The sequence below is a fragment of the Gallus gallus genome, chromosome 4, assembly GCF_016699485.2.
Source record: "Gallus gallus isolate bGalGal1 chromosome 4, bGalGal1.mat.broiler.GRCg7b, whole genome shotgun sequence".
NCBI lineage: Eukaryota > Metazoa > Chordata > Aves > Galliformes > Phasianidae > Gallus > Gallus gallus.
In genome coordinates, this window is record NC_052535.1 from 18,485,518 (window position 1) to 18,491,667 (window position 6,150).

Consider the following 6,150-nt stretch of genomic DNA (forward strand, 5'->3'; position numbering starts at 1 on the left):
TGCACGTGAGCTACTGCTGAGTGCTCAGAAGATCTATGGTCTCCCCCTCCCCAGCTGCTGAGGATTTGGCCTTGCTTCAGTGAAAACTTGGTTGAAGAACAAATGTGAGTGAATAAATTTTCCTTAGAGTAGATTTTTGAAAAGTTCCCTGGGATGAAATCTGGATTCTAGTTATTTTTGAGATAGATTCCTAGATAGCATTTTTCTGGAGGTATTTTCAAATCACTGAATCATAGTATCATCGAATGGTTTGGGTTGGAAGGGACCCTTATGATCTAGTTCCAACCCCACTGCTATAGGCAGAGACACCTCCCTCTAGACCAGGTTGCTCAAAGACCCATTCAGCCTGGCCTTGAAATCATAATCGTAAATGCTACCCGAAAGTGCTTTCACCCCTTTTTTTGGGATATTTTTGGAAGTGTTTCACAAGGATGGCATGGGTACTGAGATACAGCCTAGGAGAGTAAGGAGTCAGACCAGGCACAAACTCAACAGGCTGCCCGTGCTGCATTGCTATGCTCCTCCTTTCTCCAGGCTGACACAAGACTGTGATGATACATAGCAACTGGTAGTTACTTTTAAAGTGTTTACCAGCAGCCAGGCCATGTAGTACTCAGCAGGAATTACAGGATGTTTGGTTATGAGGCAGATTGTTTCTTGCTGCAATAGTTACCTGTTGTTAGTTCTGTCACCAAAGCAATAGGTGTTTGTAATCTTACCTTAAAAAATGCAGATCCAAAATTTTGTTTGCAGTGCAGGTGAGTAGTAATGTTCAGTACAGTACAGAACCAGTAATTTCCAACAACCTCAGCTATCTCAGGGACATCCTCAAAACCATCCTCAAAAACCATCACTGACTGGAACTCAGGGCTTCCTTCTCAGCAACTACCAGGGTTGCCTTTGGGTCCAGTTGAAGGATGCAGTTGGAAAAGTGGCTCATATGGGCTGGGTGAGGTTGTACAGGAAACTGGGCAGGACTGTCAGGTTAGCTACATGCCTGTGAGAGCATGAACAAGGAAATTCAAAAGGGATGCTTATTTCAAATAATGAGCAACAGAACCAGAATTCCTGACCTACAGAGCAGCTTGTTATTATTGTTGACAATCCATTATACTGATAGTGCTGGAATACAGGTACTTTAGAAAATAAGTTACAAATTCACCTAGAAACACAAGTTGATATTGCCTCTATCACTGAAGTGAAGTGAAGTTTATTCCTACAGCAACAAGTGGCAAAAAAGAAGGTTGCCATGCTGTGCAGTGGGGCAATGAATAAAACAACCAAGTGCGAACTAGCTGATGATACTGTCAGTGTACTGGATAGCAGGTTGCTTTGGAAAGAGAAATGAGAACACTCTGCTTGAGCAACACAAGGTATGGTGTGAGCAATGTAGTCCTAAGAACAGGCCAAATCTTAGGCTAGTATGTGCTGCTTTCTTGATGGGACCTTCTTTTGTCTGAATGATACTCAGCTGCTGAGAATCAGAGCTTGAAAAGCAGTACTTGTAAGTGCACCAAAAGTCAGGAAGAATAGAAACAGATCCTCCTGAGAAATGGGCTCCTCCTTGCTGTCTTCTTCAAAGAGCTGACTCCTGTTTTGCTGATTCAGAGAAATATTTAGATATGTATCTTTAATAAAAGCATTAATGTAATTAATTACATAGGTGTCATATATAAGTTTCAATTTCTGCTCAACTTGCTCTTTCAGTAAGCCGCTCAAACTTTGTCCTTACTGCATCATCTGTAAAGATGTCCATTAAAAGGCTCCATTGGTTTTGGAGGTTTTTCCTTCCGAACATTGCATATTTTCTCAACTACAGATTATGACAGTCATGAGGCGTTCCTCCTTCACTAACAAATTATATTTTCACTTTCAAATTCTTCACTAAACTGTACACTGCACATCCTTTATGAGTGTTGTGGTTGTGTGATTTTTGTTGTCGGTATTCCACATCAGAACATCATGTAAAACAGTGGGAGTTAAAGAGTTAATGTTCTGGTTCTGTAGACTGCCTTTTTTGGGCATTTTGGGTCTTCGGAGGGGAGGGGAGGAGCGGCATTCCCGGAGGACCTGGTGTGCAGAGGAAGGAAGGTGGAGCTCCTGGTGGGACTCGAGGCGCTCCGTGTCTCGTGCTTTGCCGTGGAGAGAAGCATGTGCTTCCCCTGCAGTCTGCTAGTGTAAGACTACTTGTCTACTATCTCGTACTTTGGATACTCTTGTCTCTCTCATTTTGTTTGATTTTGTTGGATGTAGTAGATTACTGTTCCTCCTCAGATTGTTGCCGTTGTTTTGTTGTTGTTGTTGTTAGACCCATCTGCTATCTTCCTACCCTTCCCGTTCTCCCCCTTTCACGGAGCTCACAGCCCGTGGAGCTCACAGCCCACGGAGCTCACAGGGCCAGCCATGCTGAAAAATAAGGGAAGGTGTTTTTTTTTTTCCCCTCTCTCTTTTTTGTCTTTTTTTCTTTTTTTTCCCCTGGGCTTTTTGCCCCTTATCACGTACTCAGATCTAGAGATAACTCCATGACAATTATTGGTGGAGAATGTGGGCAGCTATGGATCTCTACTTCATTTTAAGAGCATTGTATAGAGGACTAAGGACCGTTATGTTCCTTGCAACATATTGGTTTCTTTTTAAGTTCATCATGTTCAGTGTTGGAGTTGCATATACATACAGCCAATTAAGGGCACTGGTGGAGATATCCGCCTGGTTCCTATACATCCCAGCTAATTTAACAGACAATATGACATTTGGAGATACCTGCCTGGTTCCTATACATCCTGGCTAATTTAACAGACAATATGATGTTTGGACTGGTTTCCAGGTGCTCTTCTCAGTTCATTATGCATGTTTGGGATGCCAGCTTAGGGACTGTGTTATCAGTCTCTCTGAATGTATTCTCTGCAACAGTATTTTACATTATGTGGAGGAAGCTTTTCCCAAAACCAGAGAATGTTGAGTGTCAGGGAATATGGAGAGGTTTAGGAAAGAGATTAGAAGTGTGGGGACCCCCAGTGTCATGGGATTTTACTCTTGAACACCTGTGGGATCTGGAGAAACTAAGTGAGTATTTGAGTATGGGATGCTGCAGCTCGGAAAGATCTGAGGGGGAATGGCTTATTTGGGGCTTGGCTTGAGCTTACTGAGCTCTATATCATACTATTCTGGAGAGAGAGAGTTTCCAAACCAAGATCCGAACCAAAAGGGGAAACTTAAGTCAAACCCGACTTATCACAGGAAGCACCAGTATCAACGTCAGTTGCCTCTGTGGAAGGCCAGAAATGGAAACGGGTGTCCTCGCATCTAGAACAGAAAGAAGAAGTGGAAGGAGTAGAGGAAGATCCAGGCGAGTGACCCTCCCCAAAACCACCATCACCAAGAAAGGTAACTGAGAAAAGTAAGAGGCATGGAGAGGAGAGTGAGGAGGAGGGAGTCGCTGTTACCACTATTCAGCAGCCCCTGAAAATGACTGAAATCCAGGGCTCAAGAAAGGAGTTTATACGACACTCGAACAAAGCTATTGTCACCTGTTTGCTTTGGTGTTGGGACAACAGAGCCAGCTGTGTGTCCCTAGATGGTAACAAAGCTCAACAACCAGGAAACATTGCCCGAGATACAGCTATTGACAGAGGGATTAGTAGCTGTCTGGACAGAGTCCCCACCCTCTGAGAATGAATGGTATTAGCTGTGAAGGAAAGACATCCCTTCAAAGATGATCTGAAGCCTGAGATGAGAGAATGGAATAGTGTTGAGAAAGGCGTCCAATATTTGAGAGAAAGTGGTGCTGTGGTGGAAGTGCTATATGATCCCATATTTGTTCCTAATGATCCACGCCAGGATCATAATACTGAGAGAGTTAAGAGTACATCCGATATATGGTGGAAGCTCACAAGAACAACACTGGAAAGGTACGGTGGTACACTGGTAATAACATTCAATAGATACGAGGACCTAAAAAGAAGACCCCCAGTTTTTGGACTGATTCTTACACTTCAGAACTTTGAACAGAAATTACTGCCACCACTTGCTTTTACCTCAGCCATCTCCCAAATGGTAGAAAGACTAGATAGAGTGGATAAGAGTACTGATAACATGGATAAGAAACAGGATGGCATACTGGAGGAATTGTCCCTAGTGATTAATCGTGATGAACCCGTGGCAGTACCAGAAACACCCACTGAAGACCTGGATGATCAAAAGAATCTGCTGAAGGAGCTGATCAAACTGATTAAAGTCTCAGCTATCAAAAGCAAACACCTCCCTGTTTGAGCAAACGACTGCAGTAAATTTATGTCTCGTGCTGCCCTGTGGAGCTACTGACGTGAGCATGGAGAAGACATGAAGAAGTGGGATAAAAAACCCACTCCTGCACTATGAACACAGGTGAGAGAATTACAAAAAAGATCGACCACCACTGAAATTGCTGCCATTACTACAGGTAAGCAATAGAGGGGCCCTGCCCTCGATCAGGGGGAGAAAAGGATAATAGAGTGCATTGAACTGTGTGGATTCAATGGCCTGGCACATCAGAACCATAGGAATATAAGGCACTGGTGGACACTGGTGCCCAGTGCACTCTGATGCCCTGGAGTTATAAAGGGACAGAATTGATTTATATTTCTGGAGTGGCTGGGGGCTCTCACAAATTGTTTGTGTTGGAGGCAGCAATAAGCCTCACCGGTAAAGACTGGCAGAAGCATCCTATAGTGACTGGACAGGGGGCTCCATGCATACTTGGTATAGATTATCTCAGAAGGGGGCATGTCAAGGATCCCAAGGGATACCGATGGGCTTTTGGAATAGCTGCTGTAGATACAGCTAATGTTAAGCAGCTGTCTGTTTTGCCTGGCCTGTCAGAAGATCCATCTATTGTGGGGTTACTACAGGTAAAAGAAAAGGTGTTTGATTTTGTTGGATGTAGTAGATTACTGTTTCTCCTCAGATTGTTGCCGTTGTTTTGGTGTTGTTGTTGTTGTTGTTAGACCCATCTGCTATCTCCCTAACCTTCCCCCTCTCCCCACTCGCCCGGAGCTCACAGCCCGCCTCAGGGCCAGCCACACTGAAAAATAAGAGAGGGTAGTTTTTTTTTTTTTTTTTTACTCTCTCCTTTGTTTTTTTTCCTGGGCTTTTTGCCCCTGTCATATACTCAAATCTAGAGATAACTCCGTGACAGTCAGGAATTAAAGCTGCCTTGAATCGATCATGCTATACCCATGCAAAACAGGCATAGCAAGTTTATTTACATAACCTCATCACAAGCTCTCTTTCAAAAACTTGCATATTTACAATTTCTTTTTTAATGTTATAATGAGAGCCCATATACAGTACAGAAATAATAAACCTTCATAGGGAGGTTCTTTCATACCATGTCTAGATATTATATGGAGTTATCATGGGCAGTCTGAACATGTCATTTGCTTGTTTGAGGTGTCCTGAAAATTTTGCTAGCAGCAGTAACCAGATCCAGGAATACTCTGCCTCTGTTCAGTGTTTCTAACCATGATAAGGGCACATCTTGCTCCAGTGTTATTGTGATGGCAGTTTTTTCAATGGACAAGTAACAGTTTCTAAAAACCTTTTGTGTTTATGGTTCAAAGCTCTAAACCACTAGGTGGTTTATAAATAGTAAGTAATTTTTTAATGTATGTATTTTGAAATGCCTATATCATATTTTAAATTCTGGTTTAAACCACGTAAGCCACATTAGAAGATACAGAGAAAATGACCAAATCACCACCTCTTTCTTTATATTCATTGCTTTCATTAATAAAGGCTAGAGAATGTCTTTGGTATCCCAGAACTGCTGTTTTATCACTTGTATTACCTTCCCTTCACGCATATAAGCAGACTTAACTTTGATGTTCTGGTCTTAATTGTTATAGCACATTGCGTCTCACAAGACAGAACATGGCACCACTGTTACATAAAACAATAGGACGCTTGAAGGACGGGGTGATATAATAAAACCAAAAGCAGGCAAGCAAGCCACATCTGCTCCTGGAAACTGGACTCTTTGGTTAGTGATTAGAATGCATACAATATGTTCTCAATAGAGTTTAAATAAACAGATAAGTAGAAGTCCATCAAATGACGGCATAAGTATTGTTTACTTCGCCAATGGGAACAGAACTGCAACACATCAGAAGGCAC